At 46.1% G+C, this 22,022-nt stretch overlaps 1 protein-coding gene across 18 annotated transcripts in view; it reads left to right on the forward strand.

The window, feature by feature from the left end:
- NDST2 (N-deacetylase and N-sulfotransferase 2) overlaps positions 1–22,022 on the forward strand; it is a 211,608-nt gene that overhangs the window by 133,857 nt on the left and 55,729 nt on the right. For 2 of the 18 annotated variants that reach the window (XM_077346220.1, XM_077346218.1), the window contains one exon: positions 20,687–20,802. The exons of 14 other annotated variants lie outside the window; for them this stretch is intronic. The gene's annotated coding sequence lies outside the window, so the exon portion shown is untranslated. Of the gene's footprint in view, positions 1–13,322; positions 13,411–20,686; positions 20,803–20,829; positions 20,853–22,022 lie in introns of those variants that run through there. 2 more of the 18 variants (XM_077346233.1, XM_077346217.1) reach the window with 2 other exon arrangements.

Here is a 22,022-nt window from a genome sequence, read left to right on the forward strand (position 1 = left end):
GTCGTTATACTAACACCCAAAGCATGGGCAATAAAAAGGAAGAGCTGGAACTTCTCATGCTGATGGAAAGGTATGATCTAGTAGGCATCACAGAAACTTGGTGGAATGATTCTCATGACTGGAATGTAATGGTGGATGGATATGAACTGTTTAAAAAAAACAGAATAGATCGAAGAGGTGGAGGAGTGGCACTGTATGTGAGGAAAGGGCTTACCTGTCAGGAAATTCTAGTGAAGGAGAGCATATCTACAGTGGAAGGCATCTGGGTGAAAATAAGCGAGGGGAAAACAAACAGTGTGGTGGTTGGTGTCTGCTACCGACCGCCTGACCAACAAGAGGATGTGGATGCTGCACTTTGTGAGCAGCTTGAGAAAATATCCAAACGGCAGGACCTTGTCATCATGGGTGACTTCAATTTCCCAGATGTGTGCTGGGAAACAAACTCTGCGAAGCGTCCTCAGTCATGCAAGTTTCTGACCTGCCTGTCTGACAATTTCATTTATCAAACGGTAGATGAACCCACAAGAGGTTAAGCCATACTGGACTTAATACTGACCAACAGGCAAGAGTTGGTGGATGAGGTGAAGGAGGTGGGGACCCTAAGGGGAAGTGACCATGTCCTCATAGAATTCCTTTTGAGATGGGGAGCCAAGGAAGCTTGTAGCCAGACGCAGATGTTGGATTTTCGTAGGGCAAACTTTAATAAACTCAGAGACATGATGAGTGTCATACCATGGACGAGAATGCTGGAAGGGAAGGGAGCATGTGAAGGGTGGGCGCTACTCAAACAAGAGCTCAATCAACGACTACTCAATCAAGAGCATGCTCAATCAACGACTATTCCAGAAATACAAAAACACTGCAGGAGCTCTAAGAAGCCTATTTGGATGAACAGAGAACTTCAAGAGGAACTAAGAAAGAAAAGGAAAATGTTCAGGAAATGGAAGGAAGGACAGAGCTCTAAAGAAGAGTACCTACAGGTTACTAGGCACTGTAGATCAATCATCAGAAAGGCCAAAGCTGAGAGTGAGCTAAGATTGGCCAGGGAAGCCCATTGTAACAAGAAAAGATTTTTCAGTTACGTGAGGAGCAAACGTAAAGTAAAGGAGGCAATAGGCCTGCTGTTGGGTGCGGATGGACAAACTCTAACGAAAGATGCAGAGAAAGCAGAAAGGCTTAGTGCCTATTTTACATCTGTTTTTTCCCACAGGTCAAAGTGTTTAGGCACATCTAGAGATCGCTGTAGCCAAAGGATAGTGTCTGGGTGGCAGGTTAACATGGATAGAGAGGTTGTCGAGCGGCATTTAGCTGCACTGGATGAGTTCAAATCCCCTGGTCCAGATGAAATGCACCCGAGAGTACTCAAAGAACTTTCCAGAGAACTTGCACAGCCCTTGTCCATCATCTTCGGAACCTCTTTAAGGACTGGAGATGTCCTGGAGGACTGGAAAAGAGCAAACGTTATTCCAATCTTCAAAAAAGGGAGGAAGGATGACCTGGGAAACTACAGACCAGTGAGTCTGACCTCTGTTGTGGGGAAGATAATGCAGCAGATATTAAAGGGAGCGATCTGCAAACATCTGGAGGACAATTTGGTGATCCAAGGAAGTCAGCATGGATTTGTCTCCAACAGGTCCTGCCAGACCAACCTAGTTTCCTTTTTTGACCAAGTAACAGGTTTGCTGGATCGGGAAAATTTGGTTGATGTCATTTACTTGGATTTTAGTAAAGCTTTTGACAAGGTTCCCCATGATGTTCTGATGGATAAATTGAAGGACTGCAATCTGGATTTTCAGATCGTTAGGTGGATAGGGAATTGGTTAGAGAACCGCACTCAAAGAGTTGTTGTCAATGCTGTTTCATCAGACTGGAGAGAGGTGAGTAGCGGGGTACCTCAGGGTTCGGTGCTCGGCCCGGTACTTTTTAACATATTTATTAATGATCTAGATGAGGGGGTGGAGGGACTACTCATCAAGTTTGCAGATGACACCAAATTGGGAGGACTGGCAAATACTCCGGAAGATAGAGACAGAGTTCAACGAGATCTGAACACAATGGAAAAATGGGCAAATGAGAACAAGATGCAATTTAATAAAGATAAGTGTAAAGTTCTGCATCTGGGTCAGAAAATGAAAAGCATGCCTACTGGATGGGGGATACGCTTCTAGGTATCACTGTGTGTGAACGATACCTTGGGGTACTTGTGGATTGTAAACTAAACATGAGCAGGCAGTGTGATGCAGCGGTAAAAAAGGCAAATGCCATTTTGGGCTGTATCAACAGAGGCATCACATCAAAATCACAAGATGTCATAGTCCCATTGTATACGGCACTGGTCAGACCACACCTGGAGTACTGTGTGCAGTTCTGGAGGCCTCACTTCAAGAAGGACGTAGATAAAATTGAAAGGGTACAGAGGAGAGCGACGAAGATGATCTGGGGCCAAGGGACCAAGCCCTATGAAGATGGGTTGAGGGACTTGGGAATGTTCAGCCTGGAGAAAAGGAGGTTGAGAGGGGACATGATAGCCCTCTTTAAGTATTTGAAAGGTTGTCACTTGGAGGAGGGCAGGATGCTATTTCTGCTGGCTGCAGAGGTGAGGACACGCAGTAATGGGTTTAAACTTCAAGTACAACGATATAGGCTAGATATCAGGAAAAAAATTTTCACAGTCAGAGTAGTTCAGCAGTGGAATAGGCTGCCTAAGGAGGTGGTGAGCGCCCCCTCACTGGAAGTCTTCAAGCAAAGGTTGGATACACACTTTTCTTGGATGCTTTAGGATGCTTAGGGCTAATCCTGCGTTGAGCAGGGGGTTGGACTAGATGGCCTGTATGGCCCCTTCCAACTCTATGATTCTATGATTCTATGAAAGAAGAAGAAGAAGAAGAAGAGTTGGTTCTTATATGCCGCTTTTCCCTACCCGAAGGAGGCTCAAAGCGGCTTACAGTCGCCTTCCCATTTCAGGCAAGGAAGAAAGAGAAAGATACACCTAGTTGAATGCAGAATTCCAGAGAAAAGCTAGAAGATATAAGAATGCCTTCTTCTTGAGAAAATATCCAAGCGGCAGGACCTTGTCATCATGGGTGACTTCAATTCCCAGATGTGTGCTGGGAAACAAACTCTGCGAAGCGTCCTCAGTCATGCAACGTTCTGACCTGCCTGGCTAATAATTTCATTTATCAAATGGTAGATGAACCCACAAGAGGTTCAGCCATACTGGACTTAATACTGACCAACACCCTAGATGGAAGTGACCATGTCCTCATAGAATTCCTTTTGAGATGGGGAGCCAAGGAAGCTTGTAGCCAGACGCGGATGTTGGATTTTCGTAGGGCAAACTTTAATAAACTCAGAAACATGATGAGTGTCTACTGTTAGACAGTGTCTACTGTCTAACCAAGGTCCTCAGCAAATACCCTCTTAGCTGCATGAACAACTATGAGTCTGTGGCCACTGCCTGCAAGCTGTGGTCTGGAAAGATCTGGATTCAAATTCATGCACAAATCATTCTCTCATCTATAGCTAATGACCTTTATTTTTACGGCTCTAAAGTATAGAAAATCTATATGCCACCCTAAGCACGCTTCAGATATTATGGGTCATAAACATCAGACAAAGATTTTTTAAAATATTGAATAAGAAAAAAAATCTCCAACTGTTATGGAACATATTTTACAAACATCAGGAGAAAGTCAGGGCCATTCCGCACTGGGATCCATGTAGCAAATTTTTTGCTGAACGAAAAATCGCCATTTTAAATAGTGGAATTCGTCGTTATGCCTTTGTAGTGGAATCCAGTTGCGTTTCTATAGTTTCCCACAGGGTTCTGGTCTCGGCAAAAATCGCTAGAAAGGAAGCGGTATTGCTGAGCTGTGTCCCGCCCCTGGCTGTCAAGCAGCCAATGGGCGGCCGTTAGCATGCTCCCAAACAGCCCCTTTCCCTTTAAGGAAGGTTTTTTTTAAAAAAAAAACACACACACCCGTTGCAACGAATATGCGTTGATTCGTTGCAATGGAGAGACCCATCCAGCTAGCAGGTGGTGTTTGAGCTGCCATTTCATCGTTGCCACGCTCCCCCCGAGTAAAAAAAAAAAATCCCTCCCCCCTCACGGGTGCGATTTTCGGCCGAAAACAGTGTGAAAAATAAAGTCAAAATAAACCAGCAAACGGACCTCTATGATGTTTGTGCTTGGTGACTTTAAACAGAGGGACTGCAGCCAGGGAAGCTTCACTGGGTAAACGAAGGCTTGCCGGTGCATTGATCTCCGCTCGCTCGGAGAAAAAAAAATGGCGATCGCTTCGCCGGAAGATCAGAGGAGAGAGCCAGGGGGAGGGACTTTGCAGAAACCGCAACAATGGTAACGCACAGAACTTTCCTGCTAGTGTTGCAGATTGGTTGCAGGAGTGTAGCGCTTTCCGGAGAGTGAATCCACTTTTTGGGATTTCCCTGAAAGCGCTACAACGAAGCGCTTTTTGCGGATCAGTTTCAGGAGTGTTGCAGATTGTCAACGACGTTATGCATAATGACAAAACTGTAGCGATTTCAATTAGTAACCATTGTGCTATTTTGGACGAATGTGGAACGGCCCTCATTTTTGAACTGTGAAATGAATTGTTGACCAGAGTCGACTGGCTGTTGAGGGTTTTCCAGGCAAAGTGGCTATAGTCTGTAACTATAGCTGGCATCTTCAGAGGTAGGACACGGCAAGACAGAATCTGTGCCAAAATATGACGTGTATGAACAGTTGCTGGGCATTTTACTTACTTTTCCGGTGGGGGGAGGGTACAACATCATATTTCTGTCTTATCTGGGATTCTCCCAGGGGATATACTGGAACTAGGAATCTCTTTTCCTGTGTCTAGGTGGAGTTCATTAGTAAGTCTACGAAGAAGTGTTTTCCTTTTTCAATTAACAAAAAAAAGGGGGGGGGGTTGGGCAGCAGGGGTTGTTTGTTAACAGCAATGGAAGCAGAAAGGCAGAGCTTCAGAAACGTAAGGCCATCTCTTCCTGAGAAGCAGCCCCTTGTTTGTGTAAACTTCTCCACTTTTTCTGCTTTCTGTCCTGATCATAGCAGGGAACTGACCTTCAGCCTCTGATTTAGCCACTGTGTGTGCAAACAGGACAGAGTTCAGGGCTCTTGCAGAATACAGCATGGAAACAGGCCCCGATTTGAGCTAACCCAATGGATGTCGGGACAGGCCTCAAATATTCTCCAACAGGTCTGGAAAATTCTCTAATTTTTTTAAAAGCCACAGAATGGAAATCTCCCCCCCCCCACCCTCCAATATTTGGGAAATTATAAAAATATGCAAAAATTATATCAGAACATATAAGGAAAGCTGGATTACAATCATAGAGTTGAAAGGGGCCATACTGGCCATCTAGTCCAACCCCCTGATCAACGCAGGATCAGCCCTAAACATCCTAAAGCATCCAAGAAAAGTGTGTATCCAACCTTTGCTTGAAGACTGCCAGTGAGGGGGAGCTCACCACCTCCTTAGGCAGCCTATTCCACTGCTGAACTACTCTGACTGTGAATTTCCCCCCCCCCCTGATATCTAGCCTATATTGTTGTTGTTGTTAGGTGCAAAGTCGTGTCCGACCCATCGCGACCCTATGGACAATGATCCTCCAGGCCTTCCTGTCCTCCACCATTCCCCGGAGTCCATTTAAGTTTGCACCAACTGCTTCAGTGACTCCATCCAGCCACCTCATTCTCTATCGTCCCCTTCTTCTTTTGCCCTCAATGGCTTTCTGCCATTAGAGTGGGATCATCTGCATATCTGAGGTTGTTGCTATTTCTCCCTGCAATCTTGATCCCAATTTGTGACTCCTCTAACCCCGCCTTTCTCATGATGTGCTCCACATACAAGTTAAATAGGCAAGGTGACAGTATACAGCCTTGCCGAACTCCTTTCTCAATTTTGAACCAATCAGTGATTCCATGCTTGGTTCTCACTGTTGCTTCTTGACCTGTATATAGGTTTCTCAAGAGACAGATAAGATGCTCTGGTGTTCCCATCTCTTTAAGAACTTGCCACAATTTGTTGTGCTCCACACAATCAAAGGTTTTAGCATAGTCAATAAAGCAGAAGTAGATGTTTTTCTGGAACTCCCTAGCTTTCTCCATGATCCAGCGTATGTTGGCAATTTGATCTCTAGTTCCTCTGCCTCTTCGAAATCCTGCCTGTCCTTTTGGAAGTTCTCATTCCACGTATTGCTGAAGCCTACCTTGTAGTGTTACCCAAATTGCTGGGGAATCGTGAATATAGCAAGAGGCAGGAGTAACACAGGATCTTTTACTACCAATTTGTACGTGTTCCTTTCCCTGGAGGAAACCCTTCTTAAAATGAAGACAATTAAGCTTACACTCAGGGGATGTATTTGGGGAAATATTGGGATACATTCAAAACACATACAAAAGCAAAAACATACATACACTAAATTCTACAGGGGGACAAGTTACACTAAGTTCTACAGAGGGACAAGTTCAAGATACTGCACCTTTCTTGGATCCAAGCAGGCAAGACACAGGATTGATGACATCTGGGGGTGGACAGGATGCCAGGGGTGGAGGGAACAGCAGCACACAACAACAACACACACACACACACAGGGTATGCGCAAGGCGTGATATAATGTTTGAAATTCTCGGGCCAGTCCCAGGGACTGCCAACTAGGAGGTCCATGATTGATCTCTGATATTATGAGTACCTGATAGGTGGCTTTGAACTATGAGGTCACTAGAGTGGGAGGTGTGAAGTAATCACATCAAGTAGAACAATACCTTGGCTAGGTGTAATGTGTCACTAATGCCCCTATCTTTGTTTTATCAGGAAGGACTGGGGAAGATATTTGGTGATAAGAGATGTTGCTAGACAGAAATTACACTGGGCAAGAGAGACAAAAGAAGTTGCAATTAGTAACTTGAAGAGATATTCCTTTCCTGTAGGTAGTCTGATGGTCTTTGGCTGGGGGGGGGGTGATTTAGATAACGTGCACATTTAGCTCAGTCAGTCGGGCAAGGAGGAAATGTAAGATAAGGGTCTTGTTCAGCTCAAACCAGATGGAAATCTGGCCTGGCTTTTCTAGGCAAGGGAAGAAATCTAGTGAAGCCCAAACAAGATGGAGACCTGGCCTGGCTTCCTACGTTTCTTCAGGGGCCCTACTGACTCCATAGTCAGTCTCTGCCAGGCTGTGTGTACCAACAGTAGGATTTTGAGCATAACCTTGCTAGCATGAGAAATGAATGCAATGGTGCGGTAGTTTGAACATTCTTTGGCATTGCCCTTCTTTGGGATTGGAATGTAAACTGACCTTTTCCAATCTTGAGACCACTGATGAGTTTTCCAAATTTGCTGGCAGATTGAGTGTAGGACTTTTACTGCATCGTCTTTTAAGATTTTGAATAATTCAACTGGAATGCTGTCACCTCCACTAGCTTTATTGTTGCTCAGATTTCCTAAGGCCCATTTGACTTCGCATTCCAGGATGTCTGGCTCCAGATCAGTGACTACCCCCTCGTGGTTATCAGGGATATTAAGCTCGCTCTTGTATAGTTCTTCTGTATAATTTTGCTACCTTTAAAAAATCTCTTCTGCTTCTGTTAGGCCCCTACTATTTTGGTCCTTTATCATACCCATCTTTGCATGAAATGTTCTCTTCATATCTCCAATTTTCTTGAAGAGTTCTCTGGTCCTCCCTATTCTATTGTTTTCTTCTGTTTGTTTGCACTGTTCATTTAAGAAGGCATTCTTATCTCTTCTAGGTATTCTCTGGAATTCTGCACTCAATTGGTTGTATCTTTCTCTTTCTCCCTTGCTTTTCACTTCACTCTTCAGCTATTTGTAAAATTTCCTCAGACAGCCATTTTGCTTTCTTGCATTTCTTTTACTTTGGGATGGTTTTAGTTACGATACGATACGATAACATTTATTGTATGTAGCCAAAGGCCGTTACAAAACACAATTAAAACAATATGGCACAAATATAAATAAATAAAACAATAAAATAAAACAATATTTCTCCAATACCAATAAAACAATATTTCTCCAATATTTCTCCAGTAGCTAAAAATGTAAACATGGACTACTAAGTTACAATAAAAGGGATAAAATGGTGTATCAAGGTGGAGGCTCCTGTAAAAATGCATTAGCTCCAATCTGTCAAGCTTTGAAAGAACTCACAACTAGCTTCTTTAACTAGAAAGCTTTATTGAGAAGTACTACAAGCATAAAGACTGGCGAAGTCAAATCTGACTTGAGTACAGATTTGCTTCTACTTATCAATACGATTCTCCCGCCCAAAACCCGAAAGCTCCCAAGGGAGGGGAGAAGGAGAAGAGAGACACAAGCAATTAAAAACAGTGATACATTCTCATGGCCTTGGCTGTTCTGCACAATTGATAGCGAAAGCAGGCCCAGCCGAGAGGCCTCAACAAGTGATAAGAGTTACAACAACATATATTTCACTTTCTACTGCTAGCATGATTACAGGACCTAGAGCAACCAGGCGCCAAGCAATATAACTGTCATGGAAGAACTCAGGCTAATTTATGGCAGGGAATCTAACAACCTGACACAATCTTCCTGGCAGCCAGAGCAAAAAGTACCACCCTATATGAGATATAGGGGTCGACATCTGATAACAGATAGGTGACTTTGTTAAAATCAGAAATAGGGTGTGAGTTTGGTAATAACTTGGCAAGGAATTTGCCCCTGGTTCGGAGTACAGGGGACAAGCCAAAACATAGTGGGGGATGGTTTTAGTTGCTACCTCTTCTTGCGAACCCCCACCCATAGTTCTTCAGACACTCTGTCTATCAGATATAATTCCTTAAATGTATTGGTCACCTCTACTGTATCTTCGTCAGGGATATGATTTAGTTCATACCTGAATGGCTTAGTGCTTTCCCAAACTTTCTTCAATTTAAGCCTAAATTTTGCAACAAGAAGCTGATGATCTGAACCACAATCAGCTCCTGGTAGAATCATAGAATCATAGAATCATAGAGTTGGAAGGGGCCATACAGGCCATCTAGTCCAACCCCCTGCTCAACGCAGGATCAGCACTAAGCATCCTAAAGCATCCAAGAAAAGTGTGTATCCAACCTTTGCTTGAAGACTGCCAGTGAGGGGGAGTTCACAAGCTCCTTAGGCAGCCTATTCCAATGCTGAACTAAATTTTTTTTCCTGATATCTAGCCTATATCGTTGTACTTGTAGTTTAAACCCATTACTGCGTGTCCTTTCCTCTGCAGCCAATGGGAACAGCATCCTGCCCTCCTCCAAGTGACAACCTTTCAAAAACTTAAAGAGGGCTATCATGTCCCCTCTCAACCTCCTTTTCTCCAGGCTGAACATTCCCAAGTCCCTTAACCTATCTTCATAGGGCTCGGTTCCTTGGCCTGCCGGGCACAAACGCGCGTGCGCAGCAGTCCGCGCATGCACGTTTGCGCTGGGGCTGCTGCGCGTGCGCAGGCCCCCGGCCGCCCTCTCCCCCCACTCCGGAGCAGCGGTCCGCGACAGCCAAAAGGTTGCGGACCGCTGCCGTATACAATGGGACTATGACATCTTGTGATTTTGATGTGATGCCCCTGTTGATACATCCCAAAATGGCATTTGCCTTTTTTACCGCTGCATCACACTGCCTGCTCATGTTTAGTTTACAATCCACAAGTACCCCAAGGTTTCGTTCACACACAGTGTTACCTAGAAGCGTATCCCCCATCCAATAGGCATGCTTTTCATTTTTCTGACCCAGATGCAGAACTTTACACTTATCTTTATTAAATTGCATCTTGTTCTCATTTGCCCATTTTCCATTGTGTTCAGATCTCATTGAACTCTGTCTCTATCATCCGGAGTATTTGCCAGTCCTCCCAATTTGGTGTCATCTGCAAACTTGATGCACCCCCTCATCTAGATCATTAATAAATATGTTAAAAAGTACTGGGCCGAGTACTGAGCCCTAAGGTACCCCGCTACTCACCTCTCTCCAGTCTGATGAAACACCATTGACAACAACTCTTTGAGTGCGGTTCTCTAACCAGTTCCCTATCCACTTAACTATCTGAAAATCCAGATTGCAGTCCTTCAACTTATCCATCAGAACATCATGGGGAACCTTGTCAAAAGCTTTACTAAAATCCAAGTAAATGACATCAACTGAATTTCCCCGATCCAGCAAACATGTTATTTGGTCAAAAAAGGAAACCAGGTTGGTCTGGCAGGACCTGTTGGAGACAAATCCATGCTGACTTCCTTGGATCACCAAATTGTCCTCCAGATGTTTGCAGATCGCTCCCTTTAATATCTGCTCCATTATCTTCCCCACAACAGAGGTCAGACTCACTGGTCAGTAGTTTCCCGGGTCATCTTTCCTCCCTTTTTTGAAGATTGGAATAACGTTTGCTCTCTTCCAGTCCTCCGGGACATCTCCAGTCCTTAAAGAGGTTCTGAAGATGATGGACAAGGGCTGTGCAAGTTCTCTGGAAAGTTCTTTGAGTACTCTCAGGTGCATTTCATCCGGACCAGGGGATTTGAACTCATCCAGTGCAGCTAAATGCCTCTCGACAACCTCTCTATCCATGTTAACCTGCCACCCAGACACTATCCTTTGGCTACGGCCATCTCTAGATGTGCCTAAACACTTTGACCTGTGGGAAAACACAGATGTAAAATAGGCACTAAGCCTTTCTGCTTTTTCTGCATCTTCCGTTAGAGTTTGTCCATCCGCACCCAACAGTGGGCCTATTGCCTCCTTTACTTTACGTTTGCTCCTCACGTAACTGAAAAATCTTTTCTTGTTACAATGGGCTTCCCTGGCCAGTCTTAGCTCACTCTCAGCTTTGGCCTTTTTGATGATTGATCTACAGTGCCTAGTAACCTGTAGGTACTCTTCTTTAGAGCTCTGTCCTTCTCTCCATTTCCTGAACATTTTCCTTTTCTTTCTTAGTTCCTCTTGAAGTTCTCTGGCTACAAGCTTCCTTGGCTCCCCATCTCAAAAGGAATTCTATGAGGACATGGTCACTTCCCCCTATGGTCCCCACCTCCTTCACCTCATCCACCAACTCTTGCCTGTTGGTCAGTATTAAGTCCAGTATGGCTGAACCTCTTGTGGATTCATCTACCATTTGATAAATGAAATTGTCAGCCAGGCAGCTCAAAGTTGCATGACTGAGGACGCTTCGTAGAGTTTGTTTCCCAGCACACATCTGGGAAATTGAAGTCACCCATGATGACAAGGTCCTGCCGCTTGGATATTTTCTCAAGCTGTTCACAAAGTGCAGCATCCACATCCTCTCGTTTGTCAAGCGGTCGGTAGCAGACACCAACCACCACACTGTTTGTATTCCCCTCGCTTATTTTCACCCAGATGCTTTCCACTGTAGATATGCTCTCCTTCACTAGAATTTCCTGACAGGTAAGCCCGTTCCTCACATACAGTGCCACTCCTCCACCTCTTCGATCTGTTCTGTTTTTTTTTAACAGTTCATATCCATCCACCACTACATTCCAGTCATGAGAATCATTCCACCAAGTTTCTGTGATGCCTACTAGATCATACCTTTCCATCAGCATGAGAAGTTCCAGCTCTTCCTTTTTATTGCCCATGCTTTGGGCGTTAGCATAAAGACATCTGAATCCTTTTACTTTTGATTCCCTATGAGCTGGCCTTGCCGGTTGGGCTGTCCCCGATCGTTTTCCTTCCATACACTCCCTATGTTGATCGTCTCCTTCCCCTAGTGGCTTTAGTTTAAAGCTCTCCTGATGAATCTCCCCAGGTTCCTGCCAAACACATTCTTCCCCAGTTTTGATAAGTGCAGTCCATTAGGTGCTAGTAGGCCTTCCTCAAGAAAGCCTAACCCATGGTCCCAGAAACCAAATCTCTCCTTCCCGCACCAACTACGCAGCCAGTGATTCACCTCCATTATCTTCCTCTCCCGACGCATTCCTCTTCCCTTGACAGGCAAGATTGAAGAGAATACCACTTGTGCCCCCATTTGCTTGAGCTTCCTCCCGAAATCTTGATAGTCTTTTTTAAATTGGAGCGATGGTATTCAGGGACATGTCATTCGTTCCCACATGGACCATCACAAATGGGTAGCGATCAATAGATTTGAGGAGTTTGGGTAGCAATCCGTAGATTTGAGGAGTTTGAGGAGTTTGGTCTTCTTTTTTCTGACTGTATAGAACTTCTCCATCTTTGGCTGTAGAGCACACAGTCATTCTGATTTCTGTGTTGACCGCCTGGTGTTGTCCATGTGGAAAGCATCTGGGTGAAAATAAGCGAGGGGAAAACAAACAGTGTGGTGGTTGGTGTCTGCTACCGACCGCTTGACCAACGAGAGGATGTGGATGCTGCACTTTGTGAGCAGCTTGAGAATATATCCAAGTGGCAGGACCTTGTCATCATGGGTGACTTCAATTTCCCAGATGTGTGCTGGGAAACAAACTCTGCGAAGCGTCCTCAGTCATGCAACTTTGACCTGCCTGGCTGACAATTTCATTTATCAAATGGTAGATGAACCCACAAGAGGTTCAGCCATACTGGACTTAATACTGACCAACAGGCAAGAGTTGGTGGATGAGGTGAAGGAGGTGGGGACCATAGGGGGAAGTGACCATGTCCTCATAGAATTCCTGATCTAATATTTCAGTAATGCCCTCCTGGGCGGGGCCTGTCCAGGCCTGTCCGACCCTTCCTTCCGGTCCACAGGGCAATCACGGTGTGGCCAGCAAAGCTATGTAAGCCCACACCCACCTCTGGGATACAAGACAGTGTCACTGCAAACATGGGGGGATTCCTGGTAACATGGTCAGCACCTGGTACATACTCTGTCCGCATGTGGGGAGATTGGGGCTTAGAATCATAGAATCCTAGAATCATAGAGTTGGAAGGGACCTCATGGGTCATCTAGTCCAACCCCCTGCACCATGCAGGACACTCAGGAACATCTTTCGGATGCTTAGATGGAATTTCTTTCAGATTAATTTCATCCCATTCGTTTTGGTCTGTCCCTCTGGGGCAAGAGAGAACAACTCTGCTCCATCCTCCATATGGCAGCCTTTTAAATACTTGAAGATGGTTATCAGATCCCCTCTCAGTCATCTCCTCTCTAGGCTAAACAGACCACGCTCCCCCAACCTTTCTTCATACATCTTGATCTCCAAACCCCTCGCCATCTTTGTTGGCTTGCTTGTAAAGTCAAAAAATGCGTCAGATGAACCCAGTTAGAGGCCTTCGACAATGATTGCTTGTGTTGCAATAATCAGCCTGGCCTTTGAAAGCTGCACAAATATTTACAAACACAATATTTTGGCCTCAGCAGACGTACAGGCACCCTTTAGAACTGATTTTCTCTTCCTTGTCACAAAAGGAAGTTCCTGAAGGGGATCTCTGCCTTTAGGTGAGCTTGGCGTCTCTCTTTTCTTTTTCTTTTTTTACTTTAGTATCCTCATCTATGGGCAGGTAATCAGAAGGGATCAGAATCCTACCAGTTTTGTTCACAATACTCTCAAAAAAGATTGTGCTCTGGATGTATAAGACTGAAATGGATGAGGAGCGAAATCCTGTGGAAGGAAGAAATTTGTTGTGTCAATTTGAGATAGCTGTGAAATTGTGGTAATGAGAAGACTTCTTGTCTCAACTTGGGGTCAAGATGATTTTGACAGACTACTATTGTAGTTAAGTCTGATTCCCAAGTGGGCCAGATAATGTAACAGCTGAGATGTTTTGTCTTTTGTCTTTTCAAAGCTCAGGTCTAGAGAGATGAGGGGGATTATTCTTTGTTCACTCTTTTGCATTGTTATTAAATGCTCAGAACAAGGAGGCTCTAAGAGAAATGTCATAAATGTAGCTTCTGAACTATTTCTCCCCATTCTGAGGAGAATCTCAGAAGCTTGTATTGCAGTAAATTGTAAAACACCCTTTCCTCTTAACCACATTTTCCAGTCTAGTTGCAGATACCCCGTTGTATGTTTTCCCCTGCTTGCGATCCAGGCAGTTCAGTTCTTGTTCTCTCGGAGTAGACTGATGAGAAATCTGAGGCCGCTTAACCCCACTAAAGAGCCCCAGGGGTGGCAGTGGTGGCCCCCGAAGCTGCTGATAGGATCACTTTCATCAGTGCTTTTTGCCCTGTTCATTCTTTTGAATCCATTAAAGATTCAGCAAGAAATGACAGGCTTGGTGGGAACAGATATTTCACCAATTAATTTTAGTTTTACCCATTTCTACGTTTTGTTTTTTTTATAATTAAATGAATAAAAACTTTTATTTTTATAAACTACCCTTTCCGCCTGGCTCAAGATGAACTGACAACTGAGAGCACGTGGAGGGAGCTACTGGGGAGAGTTGCTGCTGACCAGATGAGGCTATTGTGCTGCCTGGGTGAGGTGATTATTGGGTAATTGTTGGGAGGATTAAAAAGGGCTGCTCCTCGCCAGAGGCAGAGCTCAGACAACTGAGAGCATGTGGAGAAAGCTACTGGGGAATCATAGAATCATACAATCATAGAGTTGGAAGGGGCCATACAGGCCATCTAGTCCAACCCCCTGCTCAACGCAGGGTCAGCCCTAAGGACCCTAAAGCATCCAAGAAAAGTGTGTATCCAACCTTTGCTTGAAGACTGCCAGTGAGGGGGAGCTCACCACCTCCTTAGGCAGCCTATTCCACTGCTGAACTACTCTGACTGAAAATTTTTTTCCTGATATCTAGCCTATATCGTTGTACTTGAAGTTTAAACCCATTACTGCGTGTCCTCTCCTCTGCAGCCAACAGAAACAGCATCCTGCCCTCCTCCAAGTGACAATCTTTCAAATACTTAAAGAGGGCTATCTCAACCTCCTTTTCTCCAGGCTGAACATTCCCAAGTCCCTCAACCTATCTTCATAGGGCTTGGTCCCTTGGCCCCAGATCATCCTCGTCGCTCTCCTCGGTACCCTTTCAATTTTATCTACGTCCTTCTTGAAGTGAGGCCTCCAGAACTGCACACAGTACTCCAAGTGTGGTCTGACAAGTGCCGTATACAATGGGACTATGACATCTTGTGATTTTGATGTGATGCCTCTGTTGATACAGCCCAAAATGGCATTTGCCTTTTTTACCGCTGTATCACACTGCCTGCTCATGTTTAGTTTACAATCCACAAGTACCCCAAGGTCTCGTTCACACACAGTGTTACCTAGAAGTGTATCCCCCATCCAGTAGGCATGCTTTTCATTTTTCTGACCCAGATGCAGAACTTTACACTTATCTTTATTAAATTGCATCTTGTTCTCATTTGCCCATTTTTCCATTATGTTCAGATCTCGTTGAACTCTGTCTCTATCTTCCGGAGTATTTGCCAGTCCTCCCAATTTGGTGTAATCTGCAAACTTGATGAGTAGTCCCTCCACCCCATCATCTAGATCATTAATAAATATGTTAAAAAGTGCCGGGCTAAGCACGGAGCCCTGAGGTACCCCGCTACTCACCTGTCTCCAGTCTGATGAAACACCATTGACAACAACTCTTTGAGTGAGGTTCTCTAACCAATTCCCTATCCACCTGACTATCTGAAAATCCAGATTGCAGTCCTTCAATTTATCCATCAGAACATCATGGGGAACCTTGTCAAAAGCATTACTAAAATCCAAGTAAATGACATCAACCGAATTTCCCCGATCCAGCAAACCTGTTACTTGGTCAAAAAAGGAAACCAGGTTGGTCTGGCAGGACCTGTTGGAGACAAATCCATGCTGACTTCCTTGGATCACCAAATTGTCCTCCAGATGTTTGCAGATCGCTCCCTTTAATATCTGCTCCATTATCTTCCCCACAACAGAGGTCAGACTCACTGGTCAGTAGTTTCCCGGGTCATCCTTCCTCCCTTTTTTGAAGATTGGAATAACATTTGCTCTCTTCCAGTCCTCCGGGACATCTCCAGTCCTTAAAGAGGTTCCAAAGATGATGGACAAGGGCTGTGCAAGTTCTCTGGAAAGTTCTTTGAGTACTCTCGGGTGCATTTCATCCGGACCAGGGGATTTGAACTCATCCAGTGCAGCTAAATGCCTCTCGACAACCTCTCTATCCATGTTAACCTGCCACCCAGACACTATCCTTTGGCTACGGCCATCTCTAGATGTGCCTAAACACTTTGACCTGTGGGAAAAAACAAATGTAAAATAGGCACTAAGGTAAAGGTAAAGGTATCCCCTGTGCAAGCACCAAGTCATGTCTGACCCTTGGGGTGACGCCCTCCAGCGTTTTCATGGCAGACTCAATACGGGGTGGTTTACCAGTGCCTTCCCCAGTCATTACCGTTTACCCCCCAGCAAGCTGGGTACTCATTTTACCGACCTCGGAAGGATGGAAGGCTGAGTCGACCTTGAGCCAGCTGCTGGGATCGAACTCCCAGCCTCATGGGCAGAGCTTTCAGACTGCATGACTGCTGCCTTACCACTCTGCGCCACAAGAGGCTCTTAAAATAGGCACTAAGCCTTTCTGTTTTCTCTGCATCTTCCGTTAGAGTTTGTCCATCCGCACCCAACAGTGGGCCTATTGCCTCCTTTACTTTACGTTTGCTCCTTACAGTTGCTGCTGACCAGGTGAGGCTATTGTTCTGCCTGGGTGAGGTGATTGCTGGGTAATTGTTGGGAGGATTAAAAAGGGCTTCTCCTCGCCAGAGGCGCGAGCCTTTGGCGCGAGCCGAAGGGCGAGAGACAAAGGGCTCTTGGCCTGAGGTTCTTGGCCGAGCAATTAGAATCAGTAGATTATATCAGTAGATTATATTTCCCTAGTACTTGCACTGCCTAGACATTACAATGGACCTCCAGGACACTCATCCCATCATCTGCAGTGAATGTGACATGATTGCCTTCCTCCCAGAAGACAAGATGGACTACAGCTGCCCCAAGTGTAAGCTGGTAAGACTTTTGGAGGAAAGGATTAGGGGATTAGAAAACAGAATTATTACTCTGATCCAAAGTAAGAAAGGGGAGGATTTCATAGACCAGAGCCCTGCAACTCGAAATAAAGAGAATACAACCAGTCCTGAAGAGGATAAGGAGATTGACCACAATAGGGAGCCTCTGTAGACAGTTCGGAAAAAGACTCAACGGCGAAGAGCGCGACGGTTCTCGGGGCCTTTGGAGCTCCAGAATAGATTTCAGGCCCTTGCAGAGGAGGTGCAAGAGTCAACAAGGGAAGAGGTCCGAAACAAAGTCTAAGACAAAGGGAAGAGGCCACGGGGACAGAAGGAAATGGAGTTGAGAAGAAGAAAAAAACGAGAGTACTGGTAATTGGAGACTCCCTGCTAAGAGGAATGGATTGCCATGTAGCCGACCCCCTAACCCGAGAGGTGTGTTGCTTGCCAGGGCCAAAAATTAAAGATGTTTCAGAACGGCGACCCAAACTCCTCAAATCTACGGATCACTACCCATTTGTGATGGTCCATGTGGGAACGAATAACATGTCCCCGAATGCCATCGCTCCTATTAAAAAAGACTATCAAGATCTAGGAGCCCCCCTAGATATAGGCTAAAATGAAAAGCATGAAAAGCAATGAAAAGCATGCCTACTGGATGGGGGATACACTTCTAGGTAACACTGTGTGTGAACGAGACCTTGGGGTACTTGTGGATTGTAAACTAAACATGAGCAGGCAGTGTGATACAGCGGTAAAAAAGGCAAATGCCATTTTGGGCTGTATCAACAGAGGCATCACATCAAAATCACAAGATGTCATAGTCCCATTGTATACGGCACTGGTCAGACCACACCTGGAGTACTGTGTGCAGTTCTGGAGGCCTCACTTCAAGAAGGACGTAGATAAAATTGAAAGGGTACAGAGGAGAGCGACGAGGATGATCTGGGGCCAAGGGACCAAGCCCTATGAAGATAGGTTGAGGGACTTGGGAATGTTCAGCCTGGAGAAAAGGAGGTTGAGAGGGGACATGATAGCCCTCTTTAAGTATTTGAAAGGTTGTCACGTGGAGGAGGGCAGGATGCTGTTTCTGTTGGCTGCAGAGGAGAGGACACGCAGTAATGGGTTTAAACTTCAAGTACAACGATATAGGCTAGATATCAGGAAAAAATTTTTCACAGTCAGAGTAGTTCAGCAGTGGAATAGGCTGCCTAAGGAGGTGGTGAGCTCCACCTCACTGGCAGTCTTCAAGCAAAGGCAGTCTTCAAGCATACACACTTTTCTTGGATGCTTTAGGATGCTAGGGCTAATCCTGCATTGAGCAGGGCGTTGGACTAGATGGCCTGTATGGCTCCTTCCAACTCTATGATTCTATGATTCTAAGCAACATGGAACCGTAGAAAAATTAAACATTAAAGTAACTCATACTGATAGCCCAGTGGGTTGGGCAGAACTGCAGTTGGTGCCATTGGAGGGAGCTCAGGAGGAGGGCCCTTGGGAAGTGATGGTATAGGCTGACCTCCACCAAATGCCTGGTGGAGGACCTCCCTTTTGCAGGCCCTGCAGTTTCGTTAGGTCCCTGATGTCCTCTGGGAGCTCGTTCTACCAAGTAGGGGCCAGGATGTAGAAAGCTCTGGCCCTGGTTGAAGCCAAGCGAGCTTCCCTGGGTCCAGGGATCACCAGGAAGTTGGAATTACTAGAACATAAGGCTAATAATTTTATACTTTATAAGATAAAGTTTGGAGCATATTGATTAGTTGTAATTTGTAGAATCAGACAAGTCATGTAACTGGGAACAAGGAAGAAGGAATCAGACAAGAACTCCTGCCTAGAGTACCCCATTCCACAAACCTCTAGCTGACTGCCATATTGGCTTTCTGGGCCTCTTCAGCACCCTTTCCCCATGAAATCCCATGGTTTTTAAAAAACGAACAAAACCATGTTCCTTAAAGTTATTTACGATTCTGCACTGGGAGTTCACAGTTTGCAGACAGCAGTGCCACCACCAGGCCATGCTTTTTGTTGTTGCGAGGGCAAGGGACAACATGGTGCTCTGTTGCAGCATCTTTAAACCGCCCGCTCCGGTGGAGCAGGAGGAATAAAGGAGTAAGGGCAAGTGGCGAGGAGTTAGGGCGGGCCCTGTCCGGGATAAAAACTTGGACGGCCCAATCAGGAGCCGCAAAGCGGCTCCTGATTGGGCCTTCCAGGTGTCCATCCAGGCCCGCCCATTGGCTGCTTCCCCCCGGCCGAAGACTCACTGCGCACACTGACTTAGCAGCCGACGTGGTGAGTCCTCCGGCTGCCGTACTCCTCCTCCTGCTTCTCCTGCCCGCAGGACCGGCCTCACATGGCTGCGGGGGGGGGACGCTCCGCCTTCTCCTGGCCGCTGGAGCGGCTGCGTTGCAGATGCAGCACGGCCGCTTCAGCGGCCGGGAGAAGGCCTCAAATGGCCGCGGGTGTGGGGGGAGCCGCTCCGTCTTCTCCCGCCCGCTGGAACGGCCGGGAGAAGGCCACATATGGTTGCTGTCGGGGGTGGGGGGCTCCGCAAGAGCTGCAGAAGATCATCCCTGGTGGGGGGGCCCTATGGGGACGATGGGGGGGAGCCAGGCTCTAGCGCCCGCTGTATAAACACTACAGCGGGCTTTATTTCTATTTTCTTAATAAACCCAGTCTGGAATAGGTGACGTTTATCAAAGATGACTCCAACTCGCCCCTCGTATGGAAATATGAGCCTGCCCAGAACCAACCTTGAGAGCTTTAAGGGTGTTTCCACCCCACAGCTGTCTTAGGGCCCTACTGTGCCTGGGATCTTTGGGGGTGTGAGTCAGGGAGCTCCTACAATCAGCCCAGGCCTCGCTTCTCCAGACGAAGGGTGGGGGTTAAGGCCTGCAGCTATGCCAGGGGATCTGTGAGCAGAACTGGGTTTTTAAGGGGTTTTGCGTCATAAGAAGATCCCTCTTCCTCTTGTTTTCTCTTTGGGTGATGCAAAGTATGTCTGAGGAATTTAACTGCCTCTCGGTGCTCTCAGCAGGCATGGCTTGCCGGGCTGCATCTGCTATCATTTCCTCTGCCATCTGTCCCCCTGAAGTTCTGCTTTGCCATTTCCAGCCTCTCCACTCTGCTTTCATTGTGTCTGTCTGTCTCAGCTCCTGCTGTTATCAATGCCTTACATCGTCTCATGTTTAGGAGCACATCTTCCTGCTTTCCCCAGATATTCAGGAGCCCTACCCCCAAAAGAAAAGTCAGTGGGCCTGTGTTTAAAGAGAGCTGCGATTCTTCCTTGTACAGAATATGGCCTCCGTGTGGGCTGGGCTGGGCTGGAATGTCTGGAATTCTGCTGCCCTGGAGGGCAGGGGATTCCCCTTGGCGCAGGGTTGTGTAGCTGTGAGTCCTCTCAGCCATTCAGGCCAACTGGCCTCGGAGTTCAGAACGGGGCGAGAGCCAGTGCATTATGCCTGCTTACTCTGCTTTTGGCATGAGGCAGGAGCTGAAATAGGGCTCCCCGAGGGTAGCAACTGGCTAGTAGGATAGCTGCAGCTGGCCCAGGAGAGCTGCTTGTGAAGGAGGCCATTCTTCATGCAGAATATTCCCTTGAGGGTTTTTGGCATGGGTGGGATGTGTGGCTGCACCGGGTTCCTCTTGGTGCTGAGATGGAGTGCAGCCTTGCCTACTCTTAAGGCAGCATATGTAAACAGCAAAAAACCCTGTCAGGTCTTTCAGCTTTGTGTTCCTATTTTCAGAGGTTACTGGTGAAGTAATCTCTCCCTCCCTCCTCCTCCAGGTGCAAAGAGATGAAGCAAGGATTGTAATTCCAGTCTGGGTTCCTTGCATGTGGCCACATGCTGCTGCTGCTGCTCCAGGACCTCAGCTCAAGGGAGACAGCCATTGTTGATGAAGGTTTGGTCAGGCCGGCCACGGGCAGAGGTGCTTCTGGCACCATTGCAGTGGTATGAAACCGTGAGCCAGTGCTTGTGTGAGTGAATCCGCTGGGTGTGGTGGGATCTCACTGCAAGGCTGGTTCCAGAGGAAGGGTGCCTCTGAGTGACCCTAGGCGAGCCTTGGCTTCAGCCATTGGCAGAAAGAAGGTTGAGCACTTGTCAGGAGAGTGTGGTTTTAAATAGTAGTTGTATTCTTTATTACGGTCATAGACCAGCAAAATCAAAACAATTTCACAGTTACATAAATAATATGGCTAAAACACAGTTTTACTCCTAAAATAGCATTATGTTAAACAGACTATGAGTCTGCTAAAATATAAATTAGAATTAAATTGAAATATAGGAAATTGTTCTAAATGCTCTCAGGGTCTGTTAAGTTTTAGTCAACTTCCACCGCATTTTCATGGCTGCAGCACAAAACCTGGCGACACTATATGTGATGGAACAATTTGTGTCTGTGAGCAGCAGGGAGATATAAAATTGTCCTGAGCACCCTGGGCTACACCCATGTAGCCATGGTGTGATAAATATGGAACGTATGTCATCATAAAACTGACAATACAAAAGGATATGTTCCAATGTTTCTATCTGACCAGAGCCACAGGGGCACTTCCTTTCACCATAGGGAGTTTTCTTGTATCTCCCTTCAAGTACAGCTGAGGGAAGGGCATTGCAACGAGCTAAAGTGAAGGCCCTCCGGTGGCTAGGCACCTCAAGATTCTTTAAATAAGCCAAGGGAGCTGTGACATACCTGTAGCCTTCACTAACAATGAAGGCAGAGGTATTCGCTAGATCATGTTGGCGTTCTATATCCACTACTCGCTGTTTGATAACCTCTTTAGCTTGGTCATAGGCCATCCAAACCAGAAATTCTGGAGAAAATCCCAAAGCTGCGATTTTCCCCCTCACCGATTGTTTCCATGAAGACTGGAAGTCATCCTTCATTATCAAAGAAGCTAATCCACAGGGGAAAAAAGAGATTTTAAGCCAGTAATTGAGAATGTTTAACCATACTCTTGCCTCCACCTTCATAAGGCCAGTCTCAAGTTGCAAGGCGGCACTGGAGACACATCTCGGGACTTGGATGGCTGCTCTTAGGAATTTGGATTGTACAGATTCCAATAATGCAAAGTTGGAATAAGGATCTAGCTGCGCACCATATAGCAGTTGTGCCATTGA

The sequence above is a fragment of the Paroedura picta genome, chromosome 7 (genome assembly GCF_049243985.1).
Source record: "Paroedura picta isolate Pp20150507F chromosome 7, Ppicta_v3.0, whole genome shotgun sequence".
NCBI lineage: Eukaryota > Metazoa > Chordata > Lepidosauria > Squamata > Gekkonidae > Paroedura > Paroedura picta.